Source organism: Mustela nivalis (genome assembly GCF_964662115.1).
Source record: "Mustela nivalis genome assembly, contig: HAP1_SCAFFOLD_2862, whole genome shotgun sequence".
Classification (NCBI taxonomy): Eukaryota; Metazoa; Chordata; class Mammalia; order Carnivora; family Mustelidae; genus Mustela; species Mustela nivalis.
In genome coordinates, this window is record NW_028133803.1 from 17,305 (window position 1) to 40,403 (window position 23,099).

The 23,099-nt window shown below is 43.7% G+C and overlaps 1 long non-coding RNA gene across 1 annotated transcript; it reads left to right on the forward strand.

The window, feature by feature from the left end:
• The first annotated feature begins 108 nt into the window (after nucleotides 1-108).
• LOC309858604 lies at nucleotides 109-21,675 on the forward strand. Its single transcript, XR_014308269.1, has 9 exons — nucleotides 109-757; nucleotides 851-974; nucleotides 3,066-3,163; nucleotides 7,237-7,319; nucleotides 9,288-9,462; nucleotides 10,509-11,497; nucleotides 12,654-12,746; nucleotides 19,994-20,117; nucleotides 21,555-21,675. It is a non-coding gene; the product is annotated as an uncharacterized lncRNA (long non-coding RNA).
• The last annotated feature ends 1,424 nt before the right edge of the window (nucleotides 21,676-23,099 follow it).

Genomic DNA, 23,099 nt, shown 5'->3' on the forward strand with positions numbered 1-23,099 from the left:
GGGAGTAAGAGGCGCGCAGTGCGCAGGTGCCGAGACTGCCGCGGGCTGCGGGGTGTCGCGGCTCTGGCGGCTTTGGGGGTTCTTCTGCGGCGGCTGTGCGGAGTCCTTCCAGGCGTGCTCGGAGAAAGTTAACGCCGAGAGAGGGGCTGCAGAATACGGGACTCGCCATTCCGCAAGCCCCAGTGCCTGGTTCTTTATTCATTTCCTCCGCGGCGCTCAGCGCCAGCCGTAGGCATCTGCTCTGGAAGCCTTAGTTGAACCCAGGCTCCCCTAGTTTCCTCTTGTTACAGCAAAGTATGAAACAGCTTGTAGTCCTTGATCTGTGTCGCTGGGTATAGTAGTAATCGTTACATAGCAGTCACCCCCAAATTTGGCAGCTTGAAGCAACAAAGGTGAAGTGTCCCCCAGGTTCCGGGCGTCAGGGATTGGGACATGGCGTTGCTGGGTGGTTCTGTCTTGGTCTCTCCTGAGATTCCAGTCAAGATGTAGGCCAGGGCTGCAGCAGGCCGGACAGCCTGCTTGCTGGATAGCTCACTCACCTGAGTGTTGGCGGGAGGCCTGTTTCTCACAGCACGGACCTCCCTACAGGGTGAGTTGAGTGTCCCCATAACTTGGCATCTGGCTTCTCTCACAACACGTGGTCCCCAAGAGAGCAAAGCAGAAGCCACAGTGTCTTTTGTGATCAAGCCTCAGAAGTCACATACCATCACTACTGTCACTGCAGACAACCCTTCAGTGTGGAAGGATCAACACAGAGGTAGGAATTCCAATAGACAGGGAGCGCTGGGAGCCACCCGGGAGGCCAGCTACCATGGAGAGTCTGACAATGATGATAACGATTATCACTTAGATGAGAGAGAGCGAATCGTCAAATATCCTTGTTTGAGAGCCACTGTCCAAATCCTTATGAAAAAGCCCAATGGAGTTTCCTCCCAGTAGGTGGCAGTACTGGTCCACTTCCTGATCTTCCTTGGGTAAATAAACACGTATTAAACACCTGCTTTGTGCTAGATATTATTCCAGGTGCTGGGGACGCAAAGAATGAGTGAATTCACAGTTGAGTGAATCAACTCTTGTAGTAGAGCATAGTGAGTTTTTTTGTTTGTATGTTTATGACAGAGGTAAGAGCAATCCTGGGGACTGGTGTACACAGAGAAGGGTGGTTGTGCCAGTAGGATTCTTTAGTGGCAAGCAATCTGGGATTGAGGAAGGGTGGCAGGACCAGAGTGGCTCAGTATGGCCAGAGGGAAGGACAGAGTGGGTTCATCTGAGATAAAGAAGAGACTTGAGCTGGGCAAAGGATTCGAGACTATATTCTCGAATGCATGGGAAGGCAAGGGAGAGTTTTAAGCAGGGAATTCTTTTTTTTTTTTTTCTTTTTTAATTTATTTGACAGTGATCACAAGTAGGCAGAGAGGCAGGCGGGGGTCGGGGGGGTGGGAGGGAACAGGCTCCCTGCTAGCAGAGAACTCTATTAACCAACTCTATTCCCAAGCAGGGAATTCTTTATCAGGTTTCTTAGTGCTGAGCAATAGAGACTAACTCTGGCTGACTAAGAAGAATTGGAATATGTTAAAAAGGATACTGGATAGCTCAGGGAATTCTGGGAAGGACTAAAGAAGTGGTTCCAGGCTAATTCAAGGAATGAAACTCAGAACCACGCTGAAGAACTGGCCTGATGAGGACACTATCCGGCCTGACTGGGGTTGCTGCTGCCGCCCTACCCTGCCCTGGAGGAAACTGCTGTCACCCTGACAGGAGCCACTGCGGAATGACTACCACCTTCAAAGGCTGCACTGCTTTGCAGTCTCCCCCATCAACAAGATGCCGAGCTTCTGAAAGAGCCTTTTTCTTCACCTTGCTCACTTCTAAATCAAAGGCTCATAGGAAGGCATCTGATTGAAGGAGACGGAAGTTCCATGCCTGAGTCCTAGCAGCAAAGGAGACTGAGATTGTGGGGTCTGAACTTCTTCCTTGGGAAGGCTAATGTCCCCAGATGTGGAAAGGTCATTCAAAAGATGATAGGAAGCCACGAGTCTGACAGGTGTACACCACAAGGGACATAGGTCAGATCTGAACTTTGAATCTATCACCTGTTGAGTGTAGCGGATATGTTAGATCAGGGTTCCTCAGCCTTGGCACTGTTGACAGGTGGTGCTTCTTGAGTCTTGGTTGTGGAGGACTATTGTAGGCCTTGCAGGATATTTAGCAGCATCTAAATCTACCAAATGCTACGAGAAACCTCTCCCCCAGTTGTAAAAAGCAAGAATGTCCTCAAACTTTGCCACATACTCCCTAGAGGGTGAAATTGCCTTGAAAAGCACTGGATTAGGGACCAGCTTAGTTTGGCGGCTCTTTTTGGTAACTGAGAGAAGAAAGGAATTAGTAGAATGGCAGTAAGAGTGGAAATGATGGGTGGGCAGAGATGACGTCACAGAAGTAGAAATAACAGAAATTGGAAAATGGCTCTATTTGGAGGTCTTATTAGTTAGAATGTAGCTTCAGCTGCCTTAAGAAATATGAAATAATAGTGACCAAGACAAGATACATTTATTTCTCTCTGAGATACCACTCTTGGTATATCAGTGCAAGGCTAATAAGGATGGCCATCTTTAGAGACCACCTACCACAGTCTAACTCTCTGTACGATGTACACCTGGATAAGTGACTACCTATAAAAATGCAGAGTGGCGTGCCTGGGTGGCTCAGTGGGTTAAAGCCTCTGCCTTTGGCTTGGGTCATGATTCCAGGGTCCTGGGATCAAGCCCCACATTGGGCTCTCTGCTCAGAGGGGAGTCTGCTTCCCAAACCCCACTGCCTGCCTCTCTGCCTACTTGTGATATCTAAGAAATGAATAAAATCTTTAAAAAAAATACTTTTTAAAAAAATGAAAAGAGTAACAATGTATCAGACAGCTGTGTTGTAAAGATCAAGTAAGATAATACCTTTCTTGGTTTTTTGTTCTAAACCACTAAATTTGTGATAATTTGTTAAACCAATAGATTTCTAATAGATTAGAAAACCTATCTAACTGGGATTTTTGTCTCAATCCTTTGCCCCATTAGATATAACCATCGGCATGGAAGAAGTCATCCAAATACAGGGGTTTAGAAGGGTCCTGGAAGAGAACCAGAACATCCACAAGGCACCACCAAGATTTAAGGTACTCTGGAGGATAATCCTCCTAAACTTCAAAGATACATGAAAACGTTATATACCTCTTCTCTCAACTATTTCTCTCCTTGAAATTTTTTTTTTAATTTCTTGAAGGATGTCACTTTAATGTCTGCAAGTAACAGTTACTGCAACTCTCAAAGAATTCTGAAAGTTAAATTTATTTTTTTAATGGACCATTCTATAGAATATGAAAAGGGACGATATCACTCTTCTATGGGAATACATACCCTCCCTGTAGACTTTTTTTTTTAATATTTTATTTTAAAATGGTTTTAGATTTATGGAATGATTTAAAGAATATACCACACACCCAAGTAATCCTATCAAGTAACATCTTAGGTGAGTGTAGAACATTTATCAAAATGAATGAATTAATGTTGACATATTTGTATTAACCCAAGTCCATACTTTATCCCATCCAGGACACCACATTACATTTAGTCATCATGTCTCCCTAGGCTCTTCTGGGCTACGACAGTTTCTTAGACTTTCCCTTTTTTAATGACCTTGACAGTTTTAATGATTACTGGTCAAGGATTTTGTAGAACGTCCCTCAACTGGGATTTGTCTGATGCTTTCTCATGATTAGACCAAGGTAACATGCTTCTGGGAAGAAGATCACTGAAGTCAAGGTGCCATGCTCAGCCCATCAACAGTATAAACTGTCAGTATGACTTCTCACTGCTGTTGTTAATCCTAATCACTTGGTTTCTCCACAGTAAGAGTACTCCTTATTTCTCCTTTTCATGTTGTAGCCTTTGGAAGAAAGTCACTATGTGCAGCGCCCACTTAGAGTTTTAGATTTTAAGGGTGGAGTATCTATATAAATTATTTGAATATCTTCTGTACAGGAGATTTGTCTATTCAATCCCTTATATCAGCGTGGACTTATATTTATTTTATACTTCTGCTTATAATCCATTACTTCTTCATTTATTTTGTTGCTCACATTGTTCCAGCTTTGACCACTGGGAAATCTTTCCACTGGCTACTGTATCCATTTTACATTATTGTGGATTTTTGTTCATTCGTTCCGTTCTTTAGCACTTTCTTATTTTCTGGCACTGTAAGATGCTCTAGGATCATTTTGTATATATCCTGCCCCAACCCTAGAATCAACCATTTTTCCTAGGTACCCTAGTGCTTTTTACAGGAGAGTGGTATTAGAAACCACGATCTGGGTGCTAGAGGTGCTCATTGCTATTGAGGTGTTATTAATTCTAAGCATTCGAAGCTGACAGAGCAGGGAGATACATGTATGTACACACTATTTCCATACATAACCTTCTGTTTCTATATTAAGCTGAGCATGAGTTCATTCTGATGTTTCCAGCTCTAATCCATTACCACATCATCATTCTGTTCTCCTCCCTTGCTTATCTGTAACTTCCCAATCTAAATGTGACAAATCTAGCTCCCCCCATCCACCATCCATTTACTTAGTCATTCATTTCCAGCAGCTATGTGTCGTGGTTTCAGGATTCTTAACCCATACCCTTGTCAAAAACAATATTGTCAGCTGGAGTACAGTGCTTCAACAATAGCTCCTGCTGGCCTCCATAGCACAGCTTCCATTCGCTCGCAGAGCGACACAGGTCAGCACCTTGTTCTCCAATCCCTTTCACCAAGGTTGTTTCATACACTTGTAAAGCATTTAGATTCTTTTCTCACATTCTGCATTCTGTCTTGGATCCCCTCAATCTCCTATGTGATTTTTTTAAAACTACGTACGTTAAGATTTATTCTGACCTATAAAGTTCTATCAGTTTTGACAAAAGCATAATGTCTCATTTCACTACCTAAAAAGTCCCCTGCCCTTCAACCTTCTCCACCACTACCTGCCCCGAGTCTCAGGCAATTACCAATCTCTTTACCATCTCTTTAGTTTTGCCTCTTCCAGAATGTCATATGTCTGGAATCATTGTGTAACATTTTCTGGCTTCATGACTAACTTCTTAGCAATATGCAGTTGAGATTAATCCATGCCTTCTTGCGGCTCCTGGTTCATTTCTTTGTAATGCTGAGTAACATCCCATTGTATGCAAGTACTACAGTTTATCCATTTACCTATTAAAGGACATCTTGGATGCTTCCATTTAAGGGGCAATTAGGAATAGAACTACTATAAACATTTGAGTTGGAGCAGGTTTTTACATGGACCTAATTTTTCAAATTAATTGGATAAGCACCCAGAAACACCATTGCTGGATTGTATGGCAAGACCAGGATTAATTTTGTAGGAATCTGCCGAACTGTTTTCCAATATGGCTGTACCGTTTTGCGTTCTCTTTAGCAATGAACGAGAGTTTCTGTTTCTCTACATCCTCACCACTGATAGATAGATAGATAGATAGATAGATAGATATAGATATAGGTGTATCAATCAGGTTGTTTTTTATTCTAGTCCTTCTAATAGATGTATCTCATTGCTTTAATTTGCAATTCTTAATAATGATGTTGAGCATCTTTCTGTATGTTTATTTGCCATCTATAGATCTTCTTCCGTGAGATGTCTTCAAATCTCTTGCCTGCTTTTTACCTCTTTTTTTCCTTATTGTTGAGTTTCCTATAGTTTTCTGAATATAAATCAGATTTCTGTGCATGATAAAAACCCTTACTAGTCCAGCTGGAAATCACTTTCTTCAATTTTCCCAATGACCCCTATAGACTACGCAGACTGCCCCTCCTCCAGAATGCCTCTCCCCCTGCTTTACATCCTCTCCCACCAAGTAAGTTTGTGTGCTCTTGTGCTTTTGCACATGCTGATCCTTCTGCCTGGAATACTTTCCTTTTCCTTCTTTCAAGGAAAGTATGTTGCTCCCTCCTTTTGTTCCAAGAGCACTTGGAACATGCTTTTCAATGGTATCCATCATATCATAGTACAATTATTTGCACATCAGGCTTTCTCCAGTCTTAGGCTATGAGTTTTTCAAGGGGAAAAGACAGGTCTTAATCCATCTTCACAACATTCAGTCCCGCCTCCTTGTTAGGACTAATTAAGCAAAATTTAAAGTGGTATAAAGATATCCATTGTTATCTCTAAGTTTTTCATATATCTGTTTGGAATTAAGATTTTCATTCTGTCTCTACCAAAGAAAGCCAGGTTGGCCTTCATTTGAGTATTTACTTAAATCCAATCCATTTTCCTGAATCTCGAGCTTTAATGTACACAGTTTTCTAATTTAGCAGGTCTTGAGAAGGGCTTGAGAATTTGCATTTCTAATGATTTCCAGGTAATGCCACTATGAAACCACACTTTGGGAACCACTGGTCTATACCATGTGGTCTCGCTGTGGTTGTTTTGGTTTTCTTAACACTTATAAAGTACTTTGAGGTATCTGCTATGATTGGTAAGAAATTGAAATGGACCTTAAAAAAGTGTTGTGAAAGGAAATTCAAGCCGTGCAAATTAGGAAAAGAATCTTCAGAAGTTGTTGAAATGATTAAAACCCTATCCAGGGTCCAAATGAAGATGTCTGAAATCTATTGAAAGAAAGAAAAATATTCATGGAAAGCAAACTAGAAGCAGGCATGCAGAAGACAGGGATAAGGGATGGAAGGAGCATCAGGGATTTTCACGGCTCAATATGTAAACTTCAGTGTTCTTTGAATCTGTCACCAAGAGAGTGTATTCAAATATGTATTGAATAAGTAAGAAAAATATTATTAGGATAGTAGAATCTGACCCTCCAGAGGCGTGCCAGCTTCTACAGCAAGGTAGAATATATTTTATTTTCTTGCTTCTCAACCAAGGCCTGTCCAAGGACATTAGTCCTAGTCTGGAGACATTTTTGTCACAACGAGAGTAGGAGAAAGTGGTGCTGCTAACATCACAGTAGAGGCAAGAGGTGCTAAGTGTCCTACAAGGCATAGGACAGCCCCCACATCAAAGAATTACGCTGCCCAAAGTGTCAGAGCGTCGAGGTAGAGAAATTCTTGTCTGAACTGGGCTCACCCTGGTGGTTCTCAGACATTTCAGAAATGTATCACATTATCTTGTTTGCTTGGTTCCACAGTATCTCTCATGTCTCATAAAAGACATATGTATGTTCATTTCAGATTTAACATGAATTTAAATTTGGTTTGAACTGCAAATAAGAAAATGTAACTCCCTTTTAGACAACTGATAATAAGTGAGGTAAGTAAGTGGGTTTGTTTATTTTTCAAAACCAGGAGCAAATCCATGCTGTAAACCGTTGCAGAGAGTGACTAGTGGGAGAGCCACGGTCTGGGTCCGTCACCACAGGCATCAGGAGAGGGTGGCCTGGGACAAAACTGGGGAGAGACGGGGAGATGCTGCCAGGGGACGGGGCAGTTCTGCCAGATGTCTCCTCAGCCCGTCCAGAGCGAACCACTGATCTCTCTCAAGAGCCACACAAATTCCAGACAGCTTCCTCTGGTGGACTAAGCTTGCAGCTTCAAAAAAACACATCTATCTGTGCCTGTCAATAGCATCCTTCTCTCTCCTCAACTTCCGCATCCCCTGGGCTGTGCGTTGCCCATTAGCGACCTTCCTGAAGAGGCAGGATGGCATAGAGGTTAAGGGCACAGACTCTGGGAACTGGGACATCTGGGTCCTGAGTCCTGGCTCTACAACTTTAGCTGTGACACCTAAGCTTCGGCATATACCAAACCCCCTTCGTTTTCTTACCTATAAAATTGAGATAATATTAGTACCTCATACTGTCTTGGTGGGGAATTAATAAGATAATATATGGCTGGTGCCCAGAATATAACAAAAATGTTAACTCTTCTTTTTCCCTACCTCTTATTCCCTCTTCGGGGTGTCCTTTTAACCAGTTTTCACCAACACAAAATATCGTTGTTCCCCCCCCACCAATGTACAGATGATCCGTGTCCCCTCTTATTCCCCTGCAAAGAATAATGTAATTTGTCTTCCAAGTGCAAAAAAATCTCTGGTATTCAGATAGCTTTTGTTCTTTTTTTTTTTTTTTTTTTAAAGATTTTATTTTTTTATTTGACAGAGAGAGATCACAAGTAGGCAGAGAGGCAGGCAGAGAGAGAGGAGGAAGCAGGCTCCCTGTGGAGCAGAGAGCCTGATGCGGGACTCGATCCCAGGACCCTGAGATCATGACCTGAGCCGAAGGCAGTGGCTTAACCCACTGAGCCACCCAGGCGCCCCAGATAGCTTTTGTTCTATATGGGAAGAGCTCAGACATTCTAGAAACCAAGAAGGAGGGTGCTCAGTTCCTTAACACTGGATCTTCAAATTTTTCTTTAGTGAGCAATTATTCTACCTAGTTAATTATGATGTTTCTTTGGAGTTTTAATTAAAGGTGTCCCTTGATCTGTAGAGACTAACATGCTGTCAGACATTAGTAAGTAAAATAATTAATCTTGCCTTCTAAATTGCCACTGTGGGTAGGCTGGATAAGCAGGAATTCCCAGCACATTCTCTCAGTTAAATCTGAAAAACTAAAATAAATAGTGACCCTGGACATAGTGCTACTGGCTTGTGATGTGATGAAGGATTCTGCAAATTTGTCTTAAAGCCACTTGTTAAGCAAAAAGGATGCTAAGGAGCTGAAATCTCAGGCCCTTCCTAAATGAAATAAAAACAGACTAGCTGCCCTCTCCTCTTCCACCTTCGTCTCCTAAACTCAAACTATTTGGGCCTTTTTTTCCCTAGAATTATTCCATGTCCTACCAGAGCTGCACCGTTATTTACTTTTCCCCATAAACCAGTCCACTTCTTAAATTGTATGTACATTGGTTAGGGGCGCCTGGGTGGCTCAGTTGGTTGTGTCTGACTCTTGATTTCGGCTCAGGTCGTGGGAATGCTGAGATGAGATTGAGCCCCGCATCAGGTTCCACGCTCAGCACAGAGGCTGCTTAAGATTCTCTCCCCCCCTCCCTCTGCCCCTCTCTCTCACTTCTCTCTCTCCCTCTCTAAAAAAATAATGATAATTTTTTAAAAGCTGTATGTACATTTGCTTGAGGGGGAAGCTATGTTAAGAGAAAACTTATTAATTTCCAAATAGAGGGTAAATGTAAAAAATAAATACCACGGAAACTCTGAATGTTTAAGATAAAAAAAGAGAAACATAATGGTGTATCTTATTAATACTGTATGAAAAACTATGTGTTAGCTCATTCAGCTTCATTCCCACAAACGGAGCAAACTGCCCAGCGTCCCAGGTGGGGCGGGCAGGACAGGTCCAGCACCGCAGGACAGAGTCGAGTTCACTTTCTCCAGGCCACCTTTCCTGAGAACTCCCCTCAAATCCCATGCCAGACGCCCCAGAATAGACAACAGTGATTCAGGTTTCCACCAAGACTTTCCACCAAGACTTTCAGGTTTTCCAGGACAAAAGGGAAAATTAGTAACTGCTTCAGGAAAAATACTGCTGTTTTAACGTTCAGCTTCTCTAGAAGTCTAGCAGATCCTATGCATCTGGTTAATGGATGGGAGAGGCCAAGGGGGCTGAGAGGATGGGGATCCTACTGACGGCGGTGGGGGAGGGTGGGCCAGCAGGGGAGGAAGTTAGGGCCAAGTCGCTGCTCTGGGCAGGAGAGATGGGGGGGCAGGGTGCGAAACTGGTACTGCCACCCAGGGAAGATTCTGAGGAAAGGACAGAAATATTTGGGGTACTTTGTCAATTTTGTCCACGTGATCTGTGATGTCATTCCTCTGCTTCCATGTCTCGTTGTGTATTCTTTTCCCTCGTACACTAAAAACACTAAAACAATGACAATCGAGTGTTTCTCCGTCAAGCACCTAAAATCACCGCGCAGCCCTCAGTAGCCCTTCCACCATGAGACACCGCCCCATGCGCACCTGCCAACTTCTGGGCTTTCTTTTCGCTGCCAGCATGGTGATTTATTTATTTTTCTTTTTAATAGAATCTTTTTATTGTGTTACGTTAGTCACCATACAGTACATCATTAATTTTTGCTGCAGTGTTCCAAGATTCATTGTTTACGCACCACACCCAGTGCTCCATGCAATATGTACCGTCCTTAACACCCACCACCGGGCTCACCCACCCCCCACCCTCCTCCCCTCCAAATCCCCCAGTTTGTTTCCCAGATTCCCAGAATCCACAGTCTCTCATGGTTCACCTCCCACTCCGATTCCCTTCCCTTCGCTTCTCCTTTCCTTCTCCTAATGTCCTCTATGTTATTCCTTGTGCTCCTTAAGTCTTTACTTATTTACTTATATAAGTACTATACTTATATAAGTATACAGATACTGAATAAGTATATAAATACTAAATAAATATATAAATACTAAATAAGTATTTACTCATTCCTTAAGTAAGTGAAACCGTATGATAATTGACTTTCTCTGCTTGACTTATTTCCCTCAGCATAATCTCCTCCAGCCCCCGTCCACGGTGATACAAAAGTTGGGTGTTCATCCTTTCTGATGGCTGAGTAATATTCCATTGCATCTTTGGACCACATGATGATTTAGAAATTCACATTTCCAGCCAAGGTTTCCCCAGAACTCCAGCTCCCCACCAGACCCTGCTGTTCAGATGCCGAATGCCTGTATGTCTCTCCTTCATACAATACGGGGGTCTGTACCCTTATTCCCTTCAGAGCTCGGGTCTCCGCTCCAGTATACCGCCTCAGAGAAGCCTCCCTGGGCCATCCCACAAAGGGAGCATGCCTCCCCCAGTGACAGCACCCTGTCCATTACAAGACCACACACCAGCACTGCCCCTTGTTTCCTTCATAGCGTATGACGCGATCTCTACCTTTTTATTCATTTTGCTGTTTGCTTGTTTGTTTCCAGCCTCATCTAATCAACCCCACATGGACAGGGAATCTGTCTCTTTTTACTGAAGAGGTCCTTGCCCAATATTTGTGGACTGAATGAGGGGAATCTGTAATGACTGACACTAAATGATTCAATGAGGAAAGTGTCTTCAGGCTTGTGTCACCATTGATAAGGCCACATACCAATGAATAAAATTTCACAGCATTTTTCAGTTTTAAGAGCTATGGTCTGAATGTTTGCATCCCTCCAAAATTCACATGTTGAAATCCTAATCCCAAAGGTGATGGTATCTGCGGGCGGGCCTTTACAAGGTGCTCAAGTCACGAAGGTGGAATCCTCATGAATGGGACAGATGCTAAAGAAAAGAGGCTCCAGAGAGATCCCTGGCTCCTGCCACTGTGTGAGGACACAGCCAGAAGGCGCTGGCTGTGAACCAGGAAGATGTGATCATGCAGGCTCCTTAATCTTGGACTTGCAGCCTCCAGAACTGTGAGCAGTGTCTATTATTTGTACACAACAGCATCCCCAACCGGCTGACGGCCAACTTCTTTTTTTCCACCAGATCCTATCAAGGTAGATACTATTTTATTTAAAGATTTTATTTATTTATTTGTCAGAGAGAGAAAGAGTACAAGCAGGCAAAGTGGCAGGCAGAGGCAAAGAGAGAAGCGGACTCCCCACTGAGCAAGGAACCCGATGCGGGACTCGATCCCAGGACCCCGGGATCATGACCTGAGCCGAAGGCAGTGGCTTAACCGACTGAGCCACCCAGGCGTCCCAAGGTAGATACTATTTTTTATTCCCATTTTGCCCCTAAGGAAGCACAAGTTAAATAGGTAAATATAATGGGAGGCGCCCAGGGTCAGAGACTCGAAGAGCTCTCAGGAGTGCAGACAATACTGAATAGTGTGCCTGTTGTTCTTAGTGTTACCAGTCTCCTGTTCGCAGGACTGTTCTGGTTTAAGTACTGAAAATCCTGCTTCCTGAGAAAATCAGGACAGTGGGTCGCCCTATCTGACCCGGAAAACTGTAAATCAGACCTTAGCTACTTCATGCCATCAGATCCCTGGCCATGTAAAATGCGAAGACTAAATTGTGGGGGGACGAGAGGGCAGACAGGGTTTAGAACCTACCGGTGTGAAGTCGTGTCGGAGCTGAGGCGCCTACCCAACCGAACCTCAAAGAAATGCTGAGAGCGGAAGTCACCAACAGCCTGAAAAGGAACAGGCACTTAGAGATACCATCTGCGCGCTGCTCCTACCCTGAAAGATAAAGGTGGTAACTAGGTCAGCCCGGTTATCAAGCCTCATGCTTTCAGACTGAATCCGATCCACCAAAAGTCCCAAAAGGTATTCTGGGCAGTAGTGGGGCCATTTACTGCAGGCACCCTGACCAGGAGAAACTGGCCTATTATCCCAGAAAGGAAGAAAATTCTTCATCTTCCAACTCAGTCCAATTTGACACCATTTTAAGTACATTGGAAATCTTGAGTTAATCATTCTGGTAGCGTCGTCATAATTGTGTGTGTGTGTGTGTGTGTGTGTGTGTGTGTGTTACAGGGAGTAATCACTGCATGGGTGGCACTGTCTGCTCATCTAGGTAGAGGCTGTAGTGTTCATTCATGCTATTGGGCAACTGAAGTGTAGCAATCATGTATCACATTTTGAAAGAGGCATTTAAAAAAAATCCACCACTAGATGATTCAGACTTAATTATCTTGTCTTTTCAGCAGCTGAGTTCAAGGCTCAAGTGGAGAACACATAGCTTCAGAGGCAGAAGGAGTCGAAGGTGCTCCCAGCTTTGAACACCTCCACTACTTGAGGTAAGAATCATGAAACTTTTGGTCTCTGCCAGCGGAAAATCTCCCAGTTAGGGATTACCCTTCCGCTGGTCACGCCCCGGTTCAGTGAGCTGTCGTGTAGCCTGCGTCTTTGTTGTCTGCCCAGGGTTTTCTGTTTTGTGTTTGTCTTTTGTGTCACTCATGCCCACCTAGAAGGTTCTGAGAAGGTCTGAGAAAGAGTAGATAGTTGGTATGGACACATGATTGACATTTGCTTCATTCGGCAACGTTAAGACAGTCCCTCAATCTTCTGGACTTATGTTTACCTTCATTTCAAGGGGGAAGAAAATTCTAGTGGCAGAAAATTCTAACTTGTCTCTAAGTCGAACCAGTGTGGATCAAGGAAGAAGGGGCTGCTCTGATCTCTGTGTTTGGGGCCAGGTCTTAAACCACATCAAGTGACCTACATCCTGCCAGAGCAAAGGGCCCTCCCACTCGCAGGAATTGTTTAACCTGTTTGTGTTAAGTATGGAGTTTGGGGAAGACTCAGTATAAATTTTTTTTTTAAAGATTTTATTTATTTATTTGACAGAGAGAAATCACAAGTACACTGAGAGGCAGGCAGAGAGAGAGAGAGAGAGAAGGAAGCAGGCTCCCTGCTGAGCAGAGAGCCCGATGTGGGACTCGATCCCAGGACCCTGAGATCATGACCTGAGCCGAAGGCAGCGGCTTAACCCACTGAGCCACCCAGGCGCCCCAGTATAAATTTTTTTAATGCCCTTGTCATTTGAGATCTTGGTAAAAAATCAGGTGTGTGAGCTGAATCCCATGAAACTGCCCCAGTTCTACCCATATTCTATACCTGTTGATTTAGACTCCTTCTACACATTTTGTCTTCACAATTAGGTTGGAATATTCTAGCAGTTCAGGCTTCTTTAAACCAACTGGACTTAATTTTTCAACCTTTGCCTCTGTTTTAAAGGCTGCATTTCATTCACTGACCACCTGTGTTAACTGATTTTCCCAAAGTCTGTCTGGTATTCACCATTGCAAATACCAATGGCAAGTCGATCTGTCTCGAGAATTTCCCAAGTTGTACTAGAGTTTTCTTATTTCTGGTCATCAGAATGGTTCAGGCAAGGGCCACCTGATACATTCATGTTTTTATATATTAAGTTTTTATTTTAATTCTAGCTAGTTAACCTACAGTGTAATATTAGTTTCCGGTGTACAATATAGTGATTCAGCACTTTCCTCTAACACCCAGTGCTCCTCAGGACAGTGCTGTCCTTACTCCCCATCACCTGTTTCATGCACCACCACCACCACCCCCGCCGCCGCGACCTCCTCTGGTGACCATCAGTTTGTTCTCCATGGTTAAGAGTCTGTTTCTGTTTCTTGGTTTGCCTCTCTCTCTTTTTCCCTAGCTCAGTTGTTTTGTTTCTTAAATTCCACATATGAATGAAATCATACGGTATTTGTCTTTCTCTGACTGATTTATTTCACTTAGCATAATACTATCCAGCTCCATCCATCTTGTTACAAACAGCAAGATCTCATGCTTTTTTGTGGCTGAATGAAATTCCATTGTGTGTGTGTGTGTGTGTGTGTGTGTGTGTGTGTCACACCTTCTTTATCCATTCATCTGTCAATGGATACTCTGTTTCTATGGTTTGGCTATTGTAAACAATGCTGCTAGAAACATAGGGCTGCATGTTTCTCTTCGAATCAGTGTTCTTGTATTTTGAGGCTAAACACCCAGTAGTGCAATTACTGAATCATATGGTAACTCTATTTTAAACTCTTTAAGGAACCTCCATTCCATTTTCCATAGTGTCTGTACCGGGTTGCTTTCCCAAAAGTGCATAAGGATTCCTTTGCCTCCACATCCCTTGCCAACACTTATTGTTTCTTGTATCATTGATTTTAGCCATTATGACAGGTGTGAGGTAATATCTCACTGTAATTTTGATTTGCATTTCCCTGATGATAAGTTATGTTGAACATCTTTTCATGTGTTTTGTGGGGTGTCTGAATGTCTCCTTGGGAGAAATGTCTGTTCATGTCTCCTGCCTATTTTTAAATTGGATTATTGTAAGGTTTTGGGGTGTTGAGTTGTATAAGGTCTTTACGTATTTAGGATGCTAACCGTTTACTGCATATGTCATTGGCAAGTATCTTCTGCCATTCCATAGGCTGCCTTTTAGTTTTGTTGATTGTTTCCTTCATGGTGCAGAAGCTTTTTATTTTGATGAAGTCCCAATAATTTATTTTTGCTTTTGTTGCCCTTGCCTCAAAGACATAACTAGAAAAAAACATGGTTATGGCAGCGCCATCTAATTTAGAGGGTTATTCTGTCCATTTATTGGTATGGAAAGGTAGTGACTTCTGAGGCTTTGAATCGTGGAAGAAACAATTCCTTAGACACAACAAAATAGGTAACTTGTGGGCAGGGTTTTTAAGTCATCTTGGATCCCTCCTTTTCTTTTCTTTTTTTTTTTTTAAGATTTTATTTATTTATTTGACAGATAGAGACCACAAGCAGGCAGAGAGGCAGACAGAGAGAGAGGAGGAAGCAGGCTCCCTGCCAAGCAGAGAGCCCGATGTGGGGCTTGATCCCAAGACCCTGGGATCATGACCTGAGCTGAAAGCAGAGGCTTTAACCCACTGAGCCACCCAGGTGCCCCGGATCCCTCCTTTTCATAGGCAACTCATCCTGGCCTTATTTGTCAGCCAAATTACTTAACCTTTTAGGACTCATCTCCTTGCTTGACAAAGTTCCTTCCCTCCTCTGCCTATAAATTATCATCCTAACAAACAATTCAGCCAAAAGTTACATGCAATCCTTTTATAGCCCCGTAATTTCATTCACTCATAAAATTTCTAGAGGAAAAATATCTTTTTCTATGTGCAATTTTGAGTTCCTGGATCTCCATCAGTGTAGACCATTTCAGATACTCCCTTCACTGAAGACGGGAAAATAGATTTTTGCTGCTGGAAGGACATTAAACTTCCATTTGTGCCCAAGAAAATACAAAAGGATTTGCACTTCGGCACTTGAAAATCTCCAGATGCTTCCTGATTTTTTTTTCCACATAGAAGATGGCATCAAGCATCTCCTAATGTTCCCAGAAGAAAATGAAAAATCTAGCACTTATCAAGCAATTAACTTCATAAACACTAGAATTGGGAACCAGAAGAGCAAGGTGTGGTTCCCAGGTGCCTGACTTACTGTGTGGTCTCGGACAGGTCATTCAGACTCTCCAAGTCTCTGTGTTCACATGCCTGAGAGGGAGGTAGAATTATAGTAACATCTGTCTCCAAGGATGATTGTGGGTTGTGTAAATGGTAAGAGTGTATGTGTGTGTGTGTGTGTGTGTGTGTATACAAATTCATTATTTTACTTGTTACTCCATTAACAAGTAATAGCTCTGTTCTGGTTTTTATGCTTTTTCACTGTAGAAATGGAGTTATTTTTATGATGGTTTGGTTTTCTCCCCCATTTGAACACTCTTCTAGAACCTTTCTTAGTTAACCAGAATCTTGTAACCCAGTCAGTTGGTCAGTTAGCAAATACTTACTGAGATCCTAGTTACATGCCGGCAGAGAGATCACGTCCACCTTAATTGTGATATACAGTCTAATGTGTACAAACTTTTTGGTCTAATTTTTTTCCCACCACATTTCACTGCTATGAAAATATTTTCCTCTTTAAAAAAAAAGAAAACCTCTCTCATGCCTGCCTTGGCCTGACGCATCATTTACAATTCTTTGCCCACAGCAATGTCAGTGTGAATGCACATCCGTATGGCTTCACCATTTGTTAAAATGTGGACATACTTTCATATCAGCTGGTGAATAGCCACTAATCTCAGCCCCTGGAGTGTTGCCCTGACTCCCATAGTCTCATCCATCTCTGCCTATCCCCTTCTCCAGGACCCCTTGACCACACACCCCCCAAACCCAGAATAACAAGGACCAAGGAGGGCCTAGAACAGATGGTGGCAACTGGCCCTAGCTTCGACATCTATTCCGAGTGTAAGATGTTAGTATCACCCTGCCCCTTGCTTGCTACCCACTCCTCACATTTCCTCCCTCAGATCACCTGCTGCCCAACCAGAGACGGGTCTCCTACCCCAGCCCCGCCCCCTTGGCTCTTATTGTCATTGCTCCCTGCTTCCCTTGATGTTCTCTGCACCCGACCATCCCCAAGCCACCACTCCATAGCCCTGCCCCCAGCACTGCCCAGGTCTTTCTGCACATTGTCCAGTATACCCAGACCAACACTATAGGGCTGAAACAGCATACTGAATGCTAAGACCGCAGCAGTCTTAAGATATTAAAATGCCCCCCTTTCTTTCTCTCTTTTTTTTTTTTAAGATTTATTTATTTGACAGACAGAGATCACAAGTAGGCAGAGAAGCAGGCAGAGAGAGAGGAGGAAGCAGGCTCCCTGCTGAGCAGAGAGCCCAATGTGGGGCTCGATTCCAGGACCCTGGGATCATGACCTGAGCTGAAAGCAGAGGCTTTAACCCACTGAGCCACCCAGGTGCCCCAAAATGCCCCCATTTCTAATAGTAAATAGTCAATACTCTGAGTCTCCCACCCCATTTCCAGTACCCCAGCCACACTGACCAGTCCTCCCAAGACTTCTCCTGCCCTCCCCGCCGCCTGCCTCTCTGCCTACTTGTGATCTCTCTCTCTGCCAAATAAATAATAAAATCTTTTAAAAAATAATAATAATGCAGAGCGAGGTAAGGGTTCTTCCTTAATTTATGATTCATTGAGTCATTCTACCAATAATTATCAGTCACTCTATGTTTGAGACACCAAGCCAGGCTCTAGGGCCTCCAAATTAAAGGAGGTCTCTGCCGTCATGGCACTTACATTCTCACAGAGGAGACAGAGAGCACATGAGAAAATAAATATAAACACATGAATAAGTATCTGTTTTGACCAAGGATTCTGAAGGAAATGTGATTAACTTAGAGAAGGCTGTATTTAAAATGAACCTTAAGGAGGTGCAGGGTTTCTGTGGGCTCAGGTGAAGATGAACAGCATAAGTGCAGGCTTTAGGCAGGAAGCGAGGTGAGTGTTTAAGGACTAAGAGTCCAGTTGGTCTGGACAGAGGGCTCCTGGGAGACCAGACGAGGAATGTAAGCAAATTGACTGACCCAGCCCCTTCTCATACCTGAAGGTGGACGGATACACCACCAGACAGACAAGTCCGGACCCCAAGTCTCAGCCTCATGACCCTCCAGCAAAATACCCAGATGAACATTCACTAATCTATACATAAGTCCCCTGTATAAATTGGGCAATGTGTATACTAGCCAAAATGCAAAACAGCCCATGGGGGTTAAGTGTCCTACTCTTGGTTTTGGCTCAGGCCATGATCTCAGGGTCATAGGATCAAATCCTGTGTCAAGAGCCTCACTCTTTCTCTCTCCCTCCCTCTCTCTCAAAAATAAATAAATGAATAAAATCTAAATATTAAAAAAAATGCTAGCCCAAGGGGTGAGTAGGGCAGCCCTTGCTTTCCCTACCAAGCTGGGCACACTGATATGGGGTTTTTAAGAGTCTCATACTCTACCAGCTGAGCTAGCCAGGCACATGGTATGGGATTTTTAAAAAACATTTTCTGCTTGCCCCACTTTGTGCCAGAAGGCTGGTATATCTCCAAAGGGAACTTTTTCCCATTCCATACAGAAGGCCAAGATAGGCTAGCCACAGCCCTGCACGGATACTCCTCTCCCTGGTCAGACTGCTCTGTTCCGCTCAAGTAAATTCTCTGGAACACCCCTTTGTCTACACATTCCATTCCTATCTCTACGGCCTTATCCATAAAGCCCACACAACCCCCTTTATCAAACCTCTTTCTTTTTTTGGCCAAGCACCCCAGAGACACCTCTTGAAATGATCGTTCCTTCATCCAGACTGTTCCTGAATCCCAGCCCTTCTTTGAATCCTTCCCTGCCCACCTGGCCTGACCCCTCCCTTTGCACGGCTCCCACAACTTCCTCTTCCTTCATCACCCCCACAAATAGTTCCCTGATTTGTTTCATGTTTGTATGTGAACTCAGTGGGAATCTGTCACCTGTGGGTCTTTGACACGTATGAACACAGCAATGGTAGCTCACCCAGATTGCAAACTGCCAGAACTAGAAACAAGGCCCGTGAACATATTACTCACTCGCCTGTCATTAAAAGAAACCCATGTCACCATTGCTATGGGTAACTTGTGCTTCATTCATCAAGAAAATGGGCTGAGGGGCACAGGAGTGGCTCAGTCATTTGAGTATCCAACTCTTGATCTCGGCTCAGGTCTCAACCTCAGGGTCATAAGTTCAAGCCACATATTGGCTCCATGCTGGGTGTAGAACCTACTTGAAGGAAGGAAGGAAGGAGGGATGGAAGGAAGGAAAGTAAGAAGGAAGAAAGGGAAAGAAAATAGACTGTCATTAATTCATTGAGTCCATTCATTTAATAAGTATACACTGAATATTTAATATATGCCAAGCACCAGCAATATAACAGCAAAAAAAAAAAAAAAAAGAGATGTGGTCCCTCTCCTTGGAGATGTTTATTTAAGATTTTGTATATGTGTATCTACGGCATGCCGGGCATTGTACTAGATTCTGGGGTGAGCCTGGCATGTGTGTTAAAGAAGGAAGTCTTTGAGGAGGTGTAAGTGTAGAGTGGGGCAAGGCCTTACCACTGGGCTGCGAGCTTAAACCCTGTCCTGTGGGCAAAGGGGAGTCATTAAGGGTCTCTAAGCAGATGACTGATTGTTTCACATCCCTAAAGCCACCTTTCTAAACTACCAACTCGTGTTGTGAAGCGGTCTAAAATCCCACATCCCCATCCTCTATGCTTCCCAAGACGTATCAGCAGTGTTACATTTACAGTAAATCTCTTGGGTTGCATTGCATTGTATTTTATTGTCCTGAGTCATAATCATGTGTGTGTGTGTCTGACTCACCCACTAATCTGTGAGAAACAGAAGCCAAGGACACACAGAGGTCATCTCTGCATCCTCAGCACCTAGCACATGTTCTGATGTGTTCAATAAATGATTACTGGATGGGTGGATAGATGGATGGATTGATGGTTGGATGGATGGATGGTTGGATGGATGGATGGATGGATGGATGGATATATGGACTGATGGGTGGAAAGAGCGAGTTCTGGCAATGAGCAATGAAACAAGAAATCATAGAAAACTGTATGGAATTGACCAACGAAAAGTCAAAAATAGTAAAGGAACCATAAATGTTGGTTAATTGCAGATGCATACAAAGGCAGTCCAACTCCTCTGGGGATGTTTCTTCCTGTGGAATCTCTACATCTCATCTGCCCAGACCGTTTACCCTGGAATCAAGGCCAGGGTTACTCAGCAGGCTCTGGACTATGGTAAGTCAAGGGCTTCCAGAAGCCAGGCTACAGCCTCCGAGGTGGAGTTTATATGAGTTCCAAGCTCATATTGGACTGTGTCATGACTGAGGCAAGCTCTCCTGTAGAATGATGTGGAGACTGCTAAGACAGCTGGGAAGGAAGTGCTGTCCAAAAAACAATCACCTTGATGGTAGGTCTGTCCAAACTTGACCGCAGATACTCATTCTCTCCCCGCCCCCTATCCCCTGTACCCCCTCATGCATATACCATGAACATCTCTGCTGTAAAGAAGGATACATCATAGGCTAGAGGGGAGGAGATGGGAGAGTGAAAGTAACACCTTAGAACTTCAGAAAGGGCTTAATTCCAAAAGGAACTAAGAATCCCCTAAAATTGTGCGCCAAGTTTACTATAGATGATGATTGGGAATTTTTCTTGAGAGAGGCTCCATATTTTCATTACATGCAAAAAGGAGCCCGGGACACTGAAAGACTAAGTAAAACTCCTTCAGAGATGTTTATAAACTTGGGGAGGGAAAAACGTTGAGCAGAGCTGGGGTGAGGGCAGATTGTGTATGGGAAAGGAACTGGGAAATCAAAGTGTGTGGGCCTAATTCTATCCTATAAATCTTGGCCCAAGATTAGCTGAGTACAGGCAGATAGATTCACTCCAATCCCTTCTTAACTAAAGCAGTCAGCCCAAGTACTGCTCGTCTAACTCAGAAACTCCTAAGTGTGACCAGGAAACACCTCACCTGCTGCACCAAAAAAGACACGCAGGAAGGACGGAGGGAAGGAAGGGAGGGGAGGAGGAAGGAAAGACCGTTTGGGGCAACTCCTTGCTGCCAGTACCTCATCTAGAACAGCGAATCTAAGGTTGACCCATGTTGCACAATTGCCGTATGAGCTGGCTCTATACTGAGAAATACACGCCGGGAATGTATGTCAGTATCCACATGTCTACATGCGTGTGTGTGTGTGTGTGTGCATCTTGTTACTGTACTGATATACTTATATGCGCAGAAATATGGATCAGAAATAGAAATCTTGTAACGTTATTGAAGTTGTGAGAAGTGTTTATTTCACTCTCAAGATCAAAGCAATTAAAAGAACAGATCTAATCAGTTCCCACGGGTATGGGTCTCAATTCTGCCCCTTTCCTCAATATATAGGGTTGGCCCAGTGGGTTTCTCCTCTGGAAAACAGGGAGAATGACCATAATGGTGCCCCCCCCCCGTCATGATGTGAGGGCCAGATGGGACCATCTGTAGAGATGCGGCGTTGGGGGGGTGGGGAAGGACAGGCTTTATTTTTTTCTTGAGATTTTATTTATTCATCTGACAGAGAGGGAGAGAGCACAGGTAGGGGGAGCAGCACAGGTAGGGGGAGAGAGCATAGGTAGGTAGTAAGCCTGTCATCTTCGTCATTACCAGTAAATGCTTTCTTTCCTTCATAGGCGTTCTAGCTGGGATGGAGATGATTGAGCAAATGGTTAAGGAAAAAAAGATCCCAGACCTAGAAGGCTCTGAATCTCTGGAATTTTTGAAGGTTGATTATGTGAACTACAATTTTTCAAAGTAAGTAGAAGAGTATTTTTAGCAAGTGAAATTATTCTTTAAAACCTTCGGGTTGTGGCTATGCCCTCGGTGTTCTGGTGTAACACCAGGGACGTGCAGTGTAGAATTTAACCCATCTTTGGTAAGGGGCTTATCAGGTGAGTGACCTCAAGAAAGAGGGGTCACAAAGCTGACAAAGAGTGGAGGATTGGGGTCAGAACACCTGGGTCCAAGTCCTACCCCTACTGCACACTTGTTGTGGCACCTGGTGAATCTGCTCAGAGTCTCGATGTCCTTGCCTCTTTCCTAAAAGGAGAACTCCTTGCCCCTTGAATAAGAAGAGAAATTTTTACCCAGCCCATCACTGCCTCCACCCCTTAAACCTAGATACAGGATTCAGTCACAGTCTCAAAACCAAATCTACCCTCAGCAAGGCTTCCCTTACTTTAGCGATGCATAGTTGAGATATCAGAGGTTATAGAAATGGGCCACAAATAAGAAGGTCAAAAGAAAGAATAGAGGGTGGTTCAGTCGGTTAAGTGTCTGACTCTTGATCTGCACTCAGGTCTTGATCTCAGCCCTACATTAAAAAAAAGAAGAAGAAGAAGAAAAATAAAGGATAGAGAGATCCTATGGAAGCCCACCATTTTATCTGAACCCAGCCTTTTTGTATTTCTCTGCCCCACCACCCTCAGTGCTGGCTTCTGTCCTCACGTTTGTCTTGTGGCTCAGTATGGCCACCGCAGCTCAGCCATCAAACCCATATTCCAATCCCAAGAAGAAATAAGAGGACTCAATAATGGACGGATTTGCCGTAGTCTTATGACCATACTTATTAGTATTAGCCAGAGAGACTGGAAAATTCATTTTCCAAGCAGATATCTTTGTCATCCTGAACAAATTCAGGGATTCAGAAGAAGGAGGAATGGATGTTCAGATAGCAGTTGGCAGTCGTAGTTGCCCAAAAAAGCCCCAAAGTGCGATTCAGGGAGAGAACATCATTGTCATTTTCAGCTCAGTCTTGAAGGTAAAGCAGAGTCAGGATTTTATAAGCAATTATCTGTGATTCACAATTTGCCCCCAAGGCTTTAGCAGTCCAGTGATAATTCCCTGCTGCTCTAACCCTTTGGAGTAATACTTTCCATGTTATCAAGGGTACCATTCTATAAAACCATGAGTTTTTTGGAAGGGTTGGGGGGATGGGGAGAAGAATGTGATCTAGGAAAAGCTCCTAGCAAATGCTCTAGTTGCTAATAGAGGCGGCCATTCAATAAGTATTTATCGAGTACCTACTGGGTACCAAGGCTTTGTTCTAAGCATAGGGGATATTTTAGTGAGGGACACAGATATCCCCTGCCCTTAATGTCCAATAAGAGAGATGGACATAATATGTTTACAAAATGAATTATTTAGTCAGTGACGATAATGCCCCAGCAGAAAAATCC